Raw genomic sequence first — 18,679 nt, 5'->3', positions numbered from 1 at the left:
CACAATAGGATCGCTGTGCGGAAAAGGGAGCTCACCTTTGTCATAGCTGATTCAGGCCGTGGAGCCGTCCTTTCACAGTCCCATGTAGCTGCTCTGTTGGAGAGAAACAAATGTGCAAGAAGGTCTAAGGCAGTGATGATGCAAGCATACAAAATCTTAGAGGCAGTCAAACCTGGGACTTGCTCAGTGAGGTTTAGATTTTATAGCTCTATACTTACAGCCACGTAACATGTTTTATTACTGAAATTCCTGTATGAAAAATCAGACAGCGAAGACGATACTTTTTAGATCCTAACCTCTTTTTCCTCACTGAAACAGTTGTTTTCATAAGGCTTTTCTCCCCCCCCTTGTAAAAGGGTTTCTTCTGTTTCACTGTGTGGGGTGGGAACTCCCCTCCTCCCACCCTTGACATGGCCCTGCCTCCTCCAAAGCCATGGCTTTGCAGCCCGAGGTTTCCATAGTGACGGTCAGCTGCCTCAGTGCTACACACAGCCCTGTCCAGCCACTGAGCCTCTGCCTGGCAGAAAGGGCAGAGATTACGCGGCGGAGACGTAGCCATCCCTTTAGAGATTCAGACCAAGAATCTTCATCGTGTCCGCACAAATCTAACAGGGGCAACTTAGTCCCTTGGATAGAGCTAGCTGCCAGGCAGTGGGAAAGGAAGTCCCTGGCAGGGCCGCCACTTCCCAGTGCCACCCCGCTTACTTTAAGAAAGGAGAGAGCATTTTGGTGGACAGCTCTTTCCACCGCATCCCGTATGGCCTAGGACACTGAGAGCCACATGTTAAAACCATTATGATGGCCAAACAAAACACATCCATGGGTAGTATCTGCCCATGGGTAGATAATGTCCTCTCTCTGCTTTAGACACACTGAGAATAAAAGTTCACTCCATGGTTAAGAAATTATGGTACATTCATATCATGGAATCTTATGAAGCTGTTAAAAAGAATAAGGTACGTGTGCTAAGTGGAGAGCAATCTGAGACGAGTGAGAAAGGCATTGGTGCATGATATGTATGTTCTTCATTGTATAGACAGTTTTTCGGAAGGATACTTGAAAAAGTGGTAACAGTGGTTGCCTCTGGGGAAGAGAATAGGATGACCGGGGCCCAGGCGTAAGAGAGAAACTTACTTTGTATCGAATATCCATTTGTATCTCTTCAGTTTTGCCTCATGTACAGATATTACCGACTACAAAAAATTTACTTTTCACTCTATAGCTGCAGTGACCAGATGGCACCTGAGAGTACCAGAGATGGCCTTCCCGGATGAGTTTATCTGTCTCAAACCTGCGTACCAATCTGTATCCAGGGTATTTTTACAACCGATTTGCTGCCACCTCCTAGAATGGAGCTGAAATGACAGAGCATTCCAGAGCATTCTTTAAGGCCTTGATAATGTTCTTCGGATTCCTCCTCAGTGGCCCTCCGACACTGAGGAATAGTTTTGGAGGACTTCCCATAGCCTCCACTGTGAGATGTATGGATGGGCATAGGGTTGTGATAAGGGCTCTGTCTTTATTTAGTGGTGGTGGGGGTGTGTTTGTTGAGTGATGAGCTGAGAACAGTCTGTCCTGGGTTTTCTACAGATGAATATTTCTTTCTGCAACTTTATTTTATTTATTTATTTATTGGACTGCTTTGGGTCTTTGTTGCTGTGTGTGGGCTTTCTCTACTTGCAGCGAGCGGGGGCTACTCTTCCTTGTGGTGTGCGGGCTTCTCATTGCGGTGGCTTCTCTTGTCGTGGAGCACAGGCTCTAGGCGCGTGGGTTTCAGTAGTTGTGGTGCACGGGCTCAGTAGTTGTGGCTTGAGGGCTCTAGAGCGCAGGCTCAGTAGTTGTGGCGCATGGGCTTAGTTGGTCCGAGGCATGTGGGATCTTCCCGCACCAGGGCTCGAACCTGTGTCCCCTGTATTTACAGGCGGATTCTTAACTACTGCGCCACCGGGGAAGCCCTCTTTCTGTAACTTTAGAAAAGGTAAACCCCTTGGGAATAAGAGATGGTCTCAAGACCAAACTTGCTTTTCATGTTTTCCAAAGAATGAATTTGTCCACACAGACGGCTATGACATTATAGATTTCCTTTATTGTATCATTGCTGTGAGAGCTACTTGTTCCCTTTTAAAATCTAGTAGGATTTTGAAATCTAGTGGAATTATGGGATTCCTGCCCCATGCCCAGACTTTGGGGTCCACAGTACATAGCCAGCCAAGGGTTCAGTTTGCCAGTCTAGACAGTTTTTTTTTTAAACATCTTTATTGGAGTATAATTGCTTTACAATGGTGTGTTAGTTTCTGCTTTACAACAAAGTGAATCAGTTATACATATACATATATTCCCATAACTCTTTAGACAGTTTTTTTAAATGAAAGCTTTATTGAGGTATAATCCACATTCTATAAAATTCACCCTTTTAAAGTGTACAATTCAATGGCTTTTAGTGTATTCAGTGTTGTACAGCCACCAGTATTGTCCAATTTCAGAACATTCTCACCACCCCCAAAAGACACCCCATACCTGTTAGCAATCATTCTCCACACCGCGCTCCTCTCCCCAGAGCCATGGGCAATCACTAACCTACTTTCTGTGTCTATAAATTTGTCTGTTCTGGACATTATATATATATATATATATATATAGTCTTTTGTGATGGGCTTCTTTCACTTAGCATCACGTTCGCAAGGTTTATCCATGTTGTAGAATGAACCAAGTACTTCATTCCTTTTATGGATGAATAAATAATACTACATTTTATGGATACGGCACATTTTATTCATCCATTTATCAGTTGATGGACATTTCAGTTGTTTCTACCTTTTGACTGTTATGAATAATATGGCTGTGAACATTCATGTACAAGTTTTTGTGTAAACAAGCATATGTTTTCCTTTTTCTTGGGTGTATACGGGAGTGGAATTTCTGGGTTATACGTTAACTCTTTGTTGAACATTTTGAGGAACTACTGAACTGTTTTCCAAAGCAGCTGTACCAGTTTACCATCTTAGTAGCTATGTATGAGGATTGCAATTTCTTCATATCCTTGAAACCTTTGTTATCGTCTGTCCTTTTTATTTTAGCCATCCTAGTAGGTCTGAAATGATATCTTATCATGGTTTTCATTTGCATTTTCTAATGACTAATGATATTGAACATCTTTTCCTGTGCTTATTGGCTACATTTATGTCATCTTTGGAAAAATGTCTATTCAGAATCTTTGCCCATTTTTAAGTTGGGTTATATGTCTGTTTCTGTTGAGTTGTAAGGGTTCCTTATATATTCTGGATACTTCTGGATACAAGTCCCTTTTCAGATATATGATTTACAAATATTTTCTCTCATTTTGTGGGTTGTTCTTTCAAGCTTTTTGATGGTGTCCTTTGAAGTGCAGAAGTTCTTAATTTTGATGACGTCTACTTTATCTATTTTTTCTTTTGTCATTTGTGCTTTTGGCGTCATATCTAAGAAACCATTGCCTAAGGCTTCCCTGGTGGCGCAGTGGTTAAGAATCCGCCTGCCAATGCAGGGGACACGGGATCGAGCCCTGACCTGGGAGGATCCCACATGCTGCGGAGCAGCTGGGCCTGTGTGCCACAACTACTGAGCCTGTGCTCTAGAGCCCGCGAGCCACAACTGTTGAACCTGTGTGCCACAACTACTGAAACCCGCACACCTAGAGCCTGTGCTCCACAAGAAAAGCCACCGCAATGAGAAGCCCGTGTACCGCAACGAAGAGTAGCCCCCGCTCGCCGCAACTAGAGAAAGCCCACGTACAGCAACAAAGGCCCAATGCAACCAAAAATAAATAATAAATAGAATAAATAAATTAAACAAAAAAAGAAGATACCATTGCCTAATTCAAGGTCACAAAAATTTACTCCCCTTTTCTTTTAACAGTTTTATATTTTTAGCTCTCACACTTAGGTCTGTGATCCATTTGAGTTGATTTTTGTATATGGTATGAGATAGGGGTTCAGATTCATTTTTATGCATGTGGCTACGCAGTTGTCCCAATAACATTTGTTGAGAAAGTGATTGATTCCCCGTTGAATTTTCCTGGTACCCTGTTGAAAATCAATTGACCATCAACATAAAGGTTTATTTCTGGACTCTCATTTCTATTCCATTGATCTATATGTCTATCCTTATGCCAGTACCATACTGTCTTGATTATTACAGAATTGTAAGTTTTAAAATTGGAAAATGCATAACTACCCACTTTATTCTTCTTTTTCAAGATTGTTTTGGTTATTCTGGGTACCTTGCATTTTCATTTGCATTTAGGATCAGCTCGTCAATTTCTGTTTATTTAAAAAAAAAAAAAAAGCCAGCTGGGATTTTGTTAGGAAGTGTATTGAATCTGTAGATCAGTTTGATTAGTATTGCTATCTTAATATTTTTTCCCCAACTTAATTGAGGTTAATTGACCAATAAAAATCGTATATATTTATGGTGTACACATGGTGTTTTTGATTTTAACAATATTAAGTCTTCCAGTCTTAATGGAAGAATGTATTTTCATTTGTTTAAGTATTTCAACAATGTTTTGTAATTTTCGGCATACAGATTTGCACTTCTTCAAATTCTTAGAGTCAGCCCTCTGTATCCTCAATTTCTCCATCCACCGATTCAACCAATTGTGGATTGAAAATATTAGGGAAAAAAATTCCAGAAAGTTCCAAACAACAAAGTTTGACTTTGTTGTGCACCAGCAACTGTTTGTATTAGGTAGTATATGTAATCTAGAGCTGATTTAAAGTATATGGGAGGATGTGCATAGGTTATATGCAAGTATTACATCATTTTATATAAGGGACTTGAGCATCGTTGGATTTTTGTATCCTTGAGCATCCTTGGATTTTTGTATCCACAGGGGGTCCTGGACCCAATCCCCCAGGGATACTGAGGAACGACTATATTTTATTTATTTTGATTTTATTCTAAAGGAAATTGTTTTCTTAATTTCATTTTTGTAATCTTCATTGCTGGTGTATAGAAATATAATTGTTTTTTGTATATTGATCTTATATCCTGTAACTTTGTTGAACCTATTTGTTGTCTGGACCCATCTTATCCTTAACTTAGATAATGAGGTAGGGAACATACTCATTATTGGACTTCTAACTGTTTATCTAATCCTGCATCTTTCTACAAGTCAGGGAGGAAATCCCTTTTAGTGTTTGGGAAACATGGAAAGAATCATTACTGAATGCTTGCAACCAGTTTCACTTTTTCTCTCATTTGTGAAACCAATTGATCTAGTCCCATTTACTGAATAGTATATTCTTTTTTTTTTTTTTTTTTTTTTTTTTTGCGGTATGCGGGCCTCTCACTGTTGTGGCCTCTCCCGTTGCGGAGCACAGGCTCCGGACACGCAGGCCTAGCGGCCATGGCTCACGGGCTTAGTTGCTCCGCGGCATGTGGGATCTTCCCGGACCAGGGCACGAACCCGTGTCTCCTGCATCGGCAGGTGGATTCTCAACCACTGCGCCACCAGGGAAGCCCTGAATAGTATATTCTTTACCCATCAGTATGCAGTGTCCACTCTGTCCTAAGCAAAGTTTCCCTATTTGCAAGAGTTGTTTCTGGGCTCTCTACTCCATTAACACCAAGTACTAGGTATCATAGTGATAATGGCTGATATGAATTCGAGGCTTACTTTGTACAAAGGACACATTTAAAGTACTTTATATGCATTATCTCTTATCCTTACAACAATCCTAATGAGGTAGATGCTGTTTTATCCTTATTTTAGAGATGCAGAAACTGAGGTACAGAAGTTTATTTGGCCCAGGTAATGGAGCTAGTTGATGGTGGAGCTAATGCTTAAACTCATGCAGTCCAATGCTGGAGCCTATGCTCTGCTGCCTCAAGAAGGGGCAAGTATTTCTCTTCTCTCTACCCTACTTGCCTCTCCCAACTTGTCTATTTGGCCAGATATTTACTAGGCACGTCTCTCTCTGTTCAGGTGCCTCTGCTGCAGATTGAGTTCTTAAGAGAGGGTAGAAGGCAGAATGCTATTATTCCTGTTGGTTGCAGGCCTCAGCCTGCTTCACTAGCCAGCTGAGGACTGGGATTCATCTCCAGGCCTGAGCAATTGGCTGCTACTGCAGTCATTTGTCTTTGAAGGGCCGGGGAATGCCTTCCAATTTTCTAGACCTGAATCCTTGCTTTCAGGCCTGGTCTTGTTTGTGGAGGGGTCTATCGTGAGAAGTAACACACTCAGAATTCATTAAGTTTTCCCCTTGGGCTTCTCAGTGGTTGATAGATAAAAGGTATTGGCTTTTATAAAAGGTATAGTGTCACTTTGTCATGAGATTTGAAGTCTGGAAGTTCATTTAAACATAGAGAAGTAGATGTGACTGGGCTGTTGGGCTCGGTGAACATTTTTGGAGGTAAAAATACAGTCCAGGGGCTTCCCTGGTGGCGCAGTGGTTGAGAATCCGCCTGCCAATGCGGGGGACGCGGGTTCGTGCCCCGGTCCGGGAGGATCCCACGTGCTGCGGAGCGGCTGGGCCCGTGAGCCGTGGCCGCTGAGCCTGCGCGTCCGGAGCCTGTGCTCCACAACGGGAGAGGCCACAACAGTGGGAGGCCCGCGTACCGCAAAAAAAAAAAAAAAAAAAAAAAAAAAAAAAAATACAGTCCAGGTGCTTCAGGTTTGTCTGTGCCAGTGTTCAGTGTGTTCATGCAGACTCAGGGCAGTCTCAGCCTTTCGAAGCTGTGGTTGCAGTGTACTGTCTGTCTTTGGCTTCTTTTTGCCTTTTCCTATTCCTTTCTCTATTTATAGAGTTTCTTCTTTTCCAGTAAGTTATGTGGGAGTTTCTATAGTAGCACAGTGTATGCTTTGTATCTGTAAAAGACAAAAAACTGGGGGTTTACAGAGGCCTACTGAGGTGAGGGTACAGCTGGTCCTGCTGTTGGGCAGGGTGCTTTCTCTTTCAGATCCACCGTCCAGTTTTACAGCCCTCCCTGCTGGCTGAGTGCTTTAACTAGGGAGTGCGGGGAGGGACAGGACTGAAAGCTCTGGAGGATGGGGTGGGAAATATTAGTATAACCTTTACTTTGAAAATGTTTGTAAAACTCGTTTGAGTAATAGAAAAAAACGTTCTCGTGTATAAAGTTTATACGTTACAGATGTGTCCCTTAACCTCGTCCCCACCAAGCCCAGTGTCCTCCCCTGGGAATGTATTTCTCTTGACATTTTCTAGTGCACTTATTAATATATATGTGTACCTATGACATCATTTTTGGTTTTTGTATTTAAAATAATCGGCATCACGCTGTGCATGTTTCCCCCAATGCTTTTTCATACTATATTATTTCTTGGAGATATATCCATATCAGTACTGGTAATTTTGTCATTCTTTTTATATGTGTTCTACACACTGGCTACTCTGTTAAAAACTGTATTGTGGAAAATTTCCAATGTGTGTAAAAGTAAAGAACCCCTATCCCCAGGTTATTTTGAAGCAAATCCCAGGTAGTGTATAGTTTTATACATAAATACTTCATATGTATGTCTAACAGATAAGGCCTTTTAAAAAAATGACTACGCCTTTATCATATGTAACAAAATTAGCAATAATCCCTCAGTATCATCTAATATCTAGCCAGCATTCAGATTCCCTGAATTGTCTCAAGTATGTCTTCTTTATAGTGGCTTGTTCCAGTCAGGATCCAAACAAGGGCAACATGCATATTGTACTTGTTTTGCAATCTGTTAAGTCTCTTTTTATTGATAGGGTCCTTTTTAAACGCCTCCCTTGCTATTCATTCATTCATAAGAAAATCATCCGCCCCGTAGACATTTCCACGTTCTGTATTTGACTTGTTGTCTGTTCTTCCATCTCCTGTATTTCCTATAAATGAGTAGATAGATCTAGACTTGATTAGAATCAGATTCTATTTTCGGCAAGAAGACGTCCAAGTGTTAACTGTGTGCTTCGTCCCGCATCACGTTAGCAGCTTCTCAATGTCTAATGCCTCTGTTTTTGTCATGTTTGATTGATCGGTGGGTTCACGTAGTATTAGCCTGATTCATCCATTATGATAAAGATCCCCGACAGCCTTTCAAATAATGGTTTTATCAGGTATTGATCACCATTGCCTGCATCTAGCAGCGTGTTAGTAAATGTTTAACAACTGGCCATCATCAGTTTTTATGGTGTAAACATTCCTGCCATGGCCAATTTCACTCTTACTGATGGGTCGCTGAATGTATGGTTTGGACAGATCTGCACAATTGGCTCTCACAAGCTGGTATGAGCTGTTTATAGCAAAGCACTGCTTAGATCCACGACTTCATTGGAAGTTGCAGAATGGCGATACTCTATTTTATTTCTTTTACCTTTATTAACTTGGACCATGGCTTATTTAACCATTTTCCTATTGTTGGACATTTTCCTTATGACCCATATAATGCTAGTGACCTGAGGAGTACCACAATACAATTTAATTGTCAGTACATCACTAAATTCCTTATATGCATTTGAGTTGATAGAATTGTATGAAAACTGAAATAGACTTTAGTACTGGTGATCAGAAAAAGTGTCTTATTCATTTAACCAGTACTTACTTAGCACTTAACTGTGTCCTTGGTACTATGGACAATTCCAAGAGGAATATGGATATGACCACATCCCGCCAATCAGTATTAGTTACATGTGAGAAGGGTGCTGAGTCTGGGTGGTTTTTAACTAGGATGATCTGTGGATGTGTTGGGGAGGGGTGTGCAGACTGTTAGGCTAATCTCTGAAGGGTGGATATGATTTTTGGAGTCAAATTCTGTTCGTTTTTCTTTGGTATCTACCTTGGTTCAGTTTTTATTACCATTTGCCTGGGAGGCTACTTAAGTAATCTCCAGTCTAGTTTGCTTGCTTGGTTCTTTACTTCATAGAGCAACAGGATGAATTGTTTTGTGCACAACTGTGATGTGTCACCTCCTTCCTCAAAACCCTTCAGGACCTTCTGTCTAAACACTAGATTCCTTTGTCTTAACAACTGGACCTGAAGCCATTAGAGTACATGAATTCAATAAGGGACATAGAACGATGACCTGGCATACCCAGGGAGGAGTGTATTTCAGGAATAAGTGGAGACTAGAAGTCTAAAGTCTGCTGACTGGCCAAGGAGAATGGAGACTAGGGGAGAAAGAGTTTGTAGGAAGTGAGAGCAGTCCATTGGCATGGTAGGATTAATACAGATTGCAAAAGCTTGTGGAGTGATTAAGAAACTTTGCTGTGAAGTAGTTATCACAAATTCATTTTGAAATGTTTACAACTAAAAGTTGGTTTGACTATATGTCATATTTTAAAAATTCATCATGGAAAAGAGACAATTCCAATAGAATCTTTCTCCAGGTTGCCTGTCTGCCTGCCTTCCTTCCTGCCTGCCTTCCCTCCTTCCAACACACACGCCTGTGTGTGCGTGCACATGCTCACGTGTGCATGCGTGTGCCCGCGCACGTGTGTGCACACACACAAGGCTGGTGATTTAAGGAGTTTAGTAGTAAAATGATTAGGAGAAATACATTTATGTGAATATAATATGAGAAACGAAACTTGTCTTTCACTGACGTTAAGTCTCATGTGTTTTTGTCATTTAACTCTGTCTGTGTCTCCATTTGAGAGCTAGCTAACCCTTGTCACATATCCCATGGTACAGGAACAAGGAGTTATTGGTACACACTGGCAGATAAATTCTAGAATCATAGAAAGTCAGTGCTAAAAGAGAACTTGAGTTCTCTTGTCATCTTGGCCAACTCTCACATATTACAGGCTAGGAGACTGAGATCCAGAGAAAGTAATTGTTTTGTTCTCCATCAGAATCCTTTGAAGATGGGAAATCTTTGTTCAGAGCTTTGTTGCAGCAGATTTGGTATGAGTGAAAGCAATCTATATTAATTTAATTTGGGGGGGCATGCCTTACGGTTTTTCTATGGGTAATAACACTAATTAATATCTAAATTTAAATAATATATGAAAGAATTAATTTGTTGCCCTCTATAAGCAAGAAACTAATATCATTTTCCTGTGTTTCCTTCTACGTGATTTACAGTGTTGGACAGATTTCCCTGAGGTATTTCAGGGAGACAGGAAAGGAAGTTTTGCCTTCATAAGTACTTGGAGATGTTAGGAATATATCTGTTCTTTTAATGATTAAAAAATTAAGTTATTATCAAAAACCTTATGTGTGTGTGTGTGTGAGAGAGAAAAGGAATAGAATACTGAACCCGTAGCTTCAATAATTATCACTATGTTTCACCCATCTTGTTTCACCTGTATTCCCATATGATTAATTATACTTTTTCTCCATGCGTAGCTTTAAAAAAATATATTGAATAAACAACAAGATCCTACTGCATAGCACAGGGAACTATATTCAATATCTTGTAATAACCTATAATGGGAAAGAATCTGAAAAAGAATATATATCTATATCTTTATCTATAAAAAAAAGTGAATCACTTTGCTGTACACTGGAAACTAACACAACATTGTAAATCAACTTCAATTTAAAGAAAACAATTATTGAGGTATAATTTGCAGACAGTAAAGTTCATCCATTTTAAGTGAACAACTCAATGATCTCTAGTAAATTTATGAAATTTTGCTACTGTCACCATATTCCAGTTTTAGAACATTTTCAGCACCCCAGTAACATCCCTTCATGCCTTAGAGTTAATCTCAATGCCCAGCCTCAGACAATTACTAATCTATTTTCTGTTTCTGTAGATTTGCCTTTTCTGGACATTTCATAATAAGTAGAATCATACAATATGGGATTTTTTTATGTCTGGCTTCCTTTACTTTGTATAATGTTTTTGAGGTTCATCCATGTTGTAGCATGTATCAGTATTTCATTTCTTTTTATTGCTGAATAGTATTCCATTGTATGGCTACACCATTTTGTCTGTCTTCTTCAGTTCAGTGGACCTCTGAGTTGATTTTCCTTTTTGCCTATTATGAGTAATGATGTCAGGACTTAAATGCATGAAAATCTTCGTGTGAACATATGTTGTCATTTCTTTTGGCAAGATACCTAGGAGTGGAATTGCTGGGTATATGGTACATTTATATTTAACTTTTTTTTTTTTTTTTTTGGCCTCTCCGAGTAGCATGTGGGATCTTAGTTCCCCGACCAGGGACCGAACCCACGCCCCCTGCATTGGAAGCACAGTCTTAACCACTGGACCGCCAAGGAAGTCCCTAAATTTAACTTTTAAAGAAACTGCCAAACTAGTTTCTAAAGTTCACGTACCATTTTACATTCCCACCAGCATTGCTTACTATTTCTTAACATATTCACCAACACTTAATATTATCTTTTTTGTTAGAGCTATCCTAGTAAGTATGACATGGTATTTCATTGTGGTTTTTATTTGCATTTCCTTGATGACTAATGATATTGAGTATCTTTTCATGTGCTTATTAGTGATTCCTATATCTTCTTTGGTGAAATATCTACTCAAATCATTTGCTCACTTTTAAATTGGGTGTTTGTCTTTTTGTTGTTGAGTTGTATATTCTGGAGTTCTTTGTGTATTCTGGATACAAGTCTTTTATCAGACGTGTGACTTGCAGACATTTCCCCCCAGTCTGTGCCTTGTCTTTTCATTTTCTTAACCATGTCTTTTGAAGCAGAAAAGTCTTGAATTTTGATGAAATGCAAGTTATGAATTCTTTCCTGTTTGGATCGTGCTTTTGGTGTCACAGCTAAGAAATCTTTGCTCAACACAAGGTCTTGAAGATCTTCTCCTGTTTGCTTCTAAAGGTGTTATAATTTTAGCTCTTACATTCACATCTCTAATCCATTTCGATTTAACTTTTGTGTATAGTGTGAGGTAAGGGTCTAAGTTCCTCTGTTTATATGTGGATATCCACTTGTCCCAGTGCTATTTGTTGAAAAAATACTGTCCTTTCTCTATTGAATTGCCTTGGCGTCTTGGTCGAAAATCACTTGATTGTAAATATAAGGGTTTATTTAGCAACCCTCCATTCTGTTTCATTGATCTGTATGTCTGTATGCCATTACTACACTGAATATTTTCTAACGCAGGGGAGTTACATGTAGGCTTGTGAAGAGGCATTCATATGAATCAGAACGCTAAATATTTGCTGCAGTGGCACATTTTTAGGTAGTGTTTAGCATCTTACTTAAATGAGTTTGTGGTGTGTAGCATATGCAGAAGCATCCTTTAGTTTCAGTATTCTTGCTTTATAGCCTTCTGACATACTTATTCTCTGGGTATAGAATAACCCCTTTGCAGCTGCTTTTTACCCATCTCAGTGCCCTCTTCTGCTGTTTACCACTACTTGTCCTGTAGGTTCAAAATGTGATACTGATTGCTGCATCACAGTAGCCTTGTGACCTTGATGATGTCATTTTACTGCCCCAGGCTTTAATTCCTCATCTGTAAAATGAAAGAATGGAATTTGATTTCATTACTTTTCCAAACGCAATCATTAGTATTTTCCTTCTTGAACAGTTCCAAGGCATATGTAAGTACATCTCTTTTAACTGGTGAAAAAATTATTCCACTTAACAGAGAATTTAATGATCTTTTATTTTTTTTTATGGTAAGTTGGTCATTATCAGGGGATCAAGGCAGGTATTGTTGGAAAGGTACTCCTGGCACACACTTCATCATATATATATATATATATAGGCGTATATGACATAGTGAGCCCATCACTATGTGTAACTGGGTGATCAGGGGGCAGGCATAAGCTCACACATGCTTTTGTGATTAGAAAGGAGAGAAAGAAAGAACAATTTCTTTTACAAAGAAATAGTCATTTTTATAAACTTGCCAAGAAGAAGAATGATCCTTACTGATTGAAATCCTTGAAGCTTTGCATATGGCCAACTCTCTACTTGATTGATACTTAAAAGTGTAGGTCCCACAGGCAGGCTTCTTTCAACATTTTCCATCCTTTAAGGATTTTTTTTTTCCTTTGGCATTTGAATGCTTTTATTTTTTTCATAAAATATTCCTAGTTTGGGGGAATGGGAGCCCTTTTCCACAGCTGAAGTTATGCCAAGTTTTATTCCCCCAAAGAATCGGCTTTCTGTTCCTTGAAGCTTTCGGTTGCTACATCTGCTGCTTTATTTCCACTCAGTAAATGGAACATGTTTTCATTTAGTCATTGATTTGGGGCTTTGTAAAAATCTGAAGGAAATTAGTAAATAGGCAGTAATATAAATGAATAATATTTTGTTGGGAAATTTCTAAGCATAATGAAGTAAGCGGATAAAAAATTTTAGAGGTTAGTGTTTTGGATAAAGATACTAAGAAGCTGAGATTCAGCAGATCAGTGTCAGAAAATGCATATCTTTCAATAAATTTAATAAACACTGGAAATTATTACTGTGTTTTCTGAATTTAGGATTAAATGGTAGTTTCATGAAGTTTTTAATCTGTTTTTCAAGATATTGGTAGAACGAAGCTAGACTAATATCTCCTGCCATTAAAGGAAATGAACACAGAATCATAAACACATGGAAGAAATTTCTCAGCAACAACCAAACAAGGAAAGATGCATGAGCTAATGCCATTTTGGGGGGAAAGAGTAGCAGCTAAGGGAAAAACTGAGGCTTGGGGGTGCACTCTTGGCTCTGCCTTCCTCCTTCTAGGAGCCGTGTGTGTGAGTAGGCAGATGTTAAGATTTCTTTCTTTTTCAATATTTATTTATTTATTTAGCTGTGCCAGGTCTTAGTTGCAGCATGTGGGATCTTTTAGTCTTGAGACTTCTTACTGATGCTCCAAATCTGAAGCGAAGTGGAATGAGTGGGAACTCTTAGTTTTCTCTTCTCTTGATTGAGGGTCAGAGGACATGACTTCTGGAAAGAGAGGGAAGAAGCTGCAAAAGTGAGTAATCACAGCTGATATCCGGATACCATGGCGTTAAAGGCCAGGGCTCCATGGTGAACTGACGGGACAAACTGAAGTCTGGGAAGTTCCTCTGAGGCCATTGATTTACCTCAAGACTTGGGAGAATGCACTCTGCTACAGAGTTTTTAATGTTGCTTACTTTGGTATTTCCTTCATATTTCAAAATAAGATATTTTGTATAACCTCTTGTTGACTTTACAATTTTAGTCATCATTTACTGTCTTCCCTTCCCTGTCACCTTTCCCCTCTTCCACCCCACCAGTATAGTATTATTATCATTTTGGTTAGATTAATATTAAGTGTTTATATTATTACTATGGCTATGTAATCATCTAGTAAAATTTTCACTTTTCCTACTGCACAGATTTTTGTGTGCTTTGGAGTGAGTAATCATCTTGTTTCTTTTTAGTGTACTTGTCCCTGAATCAACTGTAGACTCCCTCAGTTTTCTAAGGTTATTCTTATGAAATTCTGAAACATCAGGTATTAGTTTCATCTTTTTGAGGAAATCTAAAATGATTGTGTTCTACGCCTGGTATGTAGTTTTCATCATGGCTTCTCCTTATACTGTCATCCAAGGATCCCCTTCCTATTTCTCCCATGTTGGATCTCCTTTATCCTGTACCTCATATCTTACTCTTTCTTGGTTTACTCTTGTCTTGGTAGAGCACATCCTTGAGTAGCTTTCTTGGAAAGGGTACATGGTGCTCAATTTGAGACCCTGAATGTCTAAAAATATCTTTAATTGAACCATCATGCAGGCTGCTAGTTCGGGTATGTAATCATAGGTTGGAAATCAGATTTCTTCAGAATTTTGATGGTATTGCTCCAATGAATTCTGGCTTCCAGTGGTATAATAAGAAATTGAAAAACGTTTGGACATCTGATCCTTTGTATGTAGCCTTCCCTCCTCTCCCACTTCCTGGTGGAAAATAGTGGAATCTTCTAATTCCAGTTTTTTGAAATTTCATGTTGATGTACTGTGCCATGGGTCTGTTTTCTTCCACCGTCCTGGGTACTCAGTGGGCTATTTTATTTTATTTTATTTTTTTATTTTTTCAAAAACAGTGACTTTTTAAAAAAAAAAATTAATTTATTTATTTTTGGCTGTGTTTGGTCTTCGTTGCTGCACACGGGCTTTCTCTACTACTCTACTACTCTCTACTACTTTCTCTACTACTTTCACTGCTACTCTTTGTTGCAGTGCGCGGGCTTCTCATTGCAGTGGCTTCTCTAGCAAGGGTTCTAGACATGTGGGCTTCAGTCGTTGTGGCTCGCAGGCTCTAGAGTGCAGATTCAGTAGTTGTGGCACACGGGCTTAGGTGCTCCGCAGCATGTGGGATCTTCCCGGACCAGGGCTCGAACCCATGTCCCCTACATTGGCAGGCAGATTCTTAACCACTGCGCCACCTGGGAAGTCCCTCCGTGAGCTCTTTTAATTTAGAAACTCATATTCTTCATTTCTGGGAAATTTTCTTGAGCTAGTTAATTGATTTATTACTGTTTTCTCTGTTTCTTTTTGTGGAACTTTTGTTTGGATATTACCCTACTTTCTTTGAGATTTCCTTAGACTTTGAACCTTTCTATTAAGCTTTTCCTCTTCTGCTGTCATGTTTTTAATTTCCAAGGACTCTTTTAAATTTTTTGAATATTCTATTTTCAGTAACATCCCATTATTTCATCTTTGCAAATAACATTTTTTATCTCTTATTGAGGCTTTCCCTGTTGACTGTATTAAAAATTTCATTCCTCACTCGTGCCCCATTATCTGTCTTATCAATGAAATATAAGCTTCATGAGGATAAGGCTTTTTTTCCTATTTATTTTTTTCCCACTGATATTTTCCCAGCACCTTAAACAGTGCCTGGGACATAGTAAACGTCTAAATATATCTGGATTAAACCAAATAATCATTCTGATGATATTAATAACATTAAATTTTTTTCTCTTTGTATAGATCTAATCTGTTTCTTTGAGGCCAGTTGTTTGCTATTTTTATTGCTCTGTCTTAGGTTAGAAAATTCTCTGCAGATATCTGGTGGTAGTTCATCACCTGCTTATATTTAACAATGGGGGCTAAAAAGCTGATTGGAATTCATGAGTAAATGGATAGGACTTGCCATGTGTGGGCTTCATGGTAGAATGATGTGGCTGGACCATCTTCTTGGAGATCTCTTGATGTTGATATCTAGATCTTCCATCTTGGCTGGTCCAATTCCCTGGAGCACAGTCTTCTCGTCTCTGGGTAAAATAGTCTGGGAGCAGATAGGGAGAGGGCTGGAAGTGTCTCCACGTCCAGAGTCCTACATTTACTGTTTTCAGTGTGGCCCCTGTGCCTTGCCTTCATCTGGGCCTTGTGTCCTCCCTGGAGAAGAAAATATTTCTAGCATTTTTCTGGAGTGGGAGAAAGGCTGAAACTGTGCAGAATGTGTGAGAAAAATCTCAGAATCTAACTGCTCCTAAACTCCTTCAATCAGCCTTTTAAAAATGTAGGAATGGAGCATAATAGTATAGTTCTTTCTTATGTTAGTTCAAACAAATATTTGTTGGTCATTTACTGTATTCTGAGTTACCCAGGTGAGTAGAGGCATAAGGGACCACAGGAACAGGGATCCTGAAGCCGAAAACAGCATGAGGTGTAGCTGGAACCAGATCTTCAAGGGTCTTGCCGAGGTACGCCCTTCTGCTGAAGGATGGGAAATAGGATCCCCTATCAGTTAACTTTCTTTACTTGTCATTACTGTCCTCATTTTAACCCTACTTCTTGAAGAGTTGGGTGTCACCAGTTCTTGAGAACTGGGGGCTTCTCTGGTCCAAATTGGTTACTCTCTGCCTTCTCTACTGCTCATTCAGCTATCAGTCACTCATCCTTTTTCCCAATTCCAAATTTAAACAATTTAAACAAGAAAATTTTAACAGCTCTCATCACTGTTCTGTTGATGAGGTAAGAGTGAGATTAGTTGCAAAACTCAAGCTACTATCTTTACTCAAAAGTCGTATTTATAGGACGTTTAACAAAATATCAGGACAGCAGAAACTAGGAATCCTACACATTATCAAACCAAGATTTTACTTTAAAGTGGTCCCGGGTTGATAGTGCCTTTAGGTTTCTGGCAGAAGTAATAGAAGAGGAACCCACTTCCCTCTTAGGCCCTGGAGTATTCCTGTAGGTAACATTTAGAATTAAAGGTTGCATTCAGAGTTAAAGGTTGCCAAGCACTCTAGGAAGTGGAACACAATGAGAGAGCCCACAGAAGCAACAAAACAGTAGGAAATACAAACCCCTCACATTTTGGAATTATCAGACACAGACTGTTAGGTAATATGTTTAGTATATTGAAAGAAAAGGAGATGAAGAAAATGAGTAAGTAGCCTATCAGTTATAAAAATGAAAAAACCATTTTGAAAAAAGATCAAATAGAACTCCTAGAAATGAAACATTTAGTAATTGAAATAAAATGAAAGACTGGCTTAAAAGGACATTAAGTATAGTTGAAGAGGGAACTGGTTAATTGGACAGCAGATAATAGAAAATTATCCAGGATACCTCACGGTTAGACAAAGAGCTTCAGAAGGAGAGGTGAGAGAATATGGTGGAAAGACTATTTGAAGAATCACTTACAGTTTCCCAAAGTTAATGGGGTGCCACATGGTGCAGAAATTCTGACAATGCTTAGCAGCTTATGAAAGAAAAAGAAGGTGAAGAAATACACATGCAGATGCAAGGTAAGATTGGTACTGCAGGGTACCAAAAACAAAGAGTAGATCTTAAAAGCAACCAGAGAGAAGACAGACCACCTACCAAAAAACAATGATTCTATTGACATCTGACTTCTCAACAGCAATAATGGAAGCCAGAAGACAGTGAAGTGTTATTTTCAATGTGCTGGGAGAAAATAGCTATCAGGCTAGAATTCTGTACTCAGTGAAATCACCTTTCAAGAATGAGGGCAAAATGAAGAGTTTTTAGTTAAAATGACTAAGCTTGCTACTAATAGGCTCTCAATAAAGGAAATTCTAAAGGATGAACTTCAGACACAAGGTATTATCATAAAAGAAATTGTAATGGAAATCACGAAAATTTAAAAACTGAATGGTATCACATATCAAAACCTATGGGAGTATATTAAAGAGATACTTGGAAGAAAGTTTATAACCCTAAATGTTTACATTAGAAAAGAAGAAAAGCTGGAAGTTAATGAGCCAAGCAACCAATTTAAGCTAGAAAAAGAACAATAGGATAAGCCCAAAGAAAGTAAATGGAAGGAGATGAGAAGACACAAATTGAACAGAAGACAAGCATATAATTTAGAGGCTCAAAAAAGTTAAAAGTTGGTTTTTTGAAAAGAGTACTAAAACTTGACAAATGTCAGGTGAGATTGATGAAGGAAAACTAGAGTGATGACACAAACGGTATTAGGAATGGAAAAAGAAAATTACATATGCAGAGATTAAGATGATAAGGGGGTTTGAACACCTTTATGGCAGTAAATATGAAAATTTATTAGACAAAATGAATAAGTGTCTAGAAAAATATCATTTATCAAAACTGACTTAAGAATTAGAAAGTCTGAATAATCCTATAACAGTTAAAGAAGTGAAATCATTAAAAATCTCGTTTCAAAGAAAACTGAGGCCCGCATGGTTCTGCTGTCATGTTTTACCTCACATTCAACAACAACAGCAACAACAGTTTTCGATCTCATACAAACTATTCCAGAGCATAGACAGGGGGAACACTCTGCAGCCGAATCAAGTATATCAGAGAACCATATGAGAAAGGAAACT

The 18,679-nt window shown here is 38.9% G+C and overlaps 1 protein-coding gene across 9 annotated transcripts in view; it reads left to right on the top strand.

Moving 5' to 3' along the window:
- REPS2 (RALBP1 associated Eps domain containing 2) overlaps positions 1 to 18,679 on the top strand; it is a 237,995-nt gene that overhangs the window by 141,174 nt on the left and 78,142 nt on the right. The gene's annotated exons all lie outside the window — the stretch shown is intronic.

The sequence above is a fragment of the Kogia breviceps genome, chromosome X (assembly GCF_026419965.1).
Source record: "Kogia breviceps isolate mKogBre1 chromosome X, mKogBre1 haplotype 1, whole genome shotgun sequence".
Lineage (NCBI taxonomy): Eukaryota > Metazoa > Chordata > Mammalia > Artiodactyla > Physeteridae > Kogia > Kogia breviceps.
This window is presented reverse-complemented; position numbering and strand designations above follow the sequence as displayed.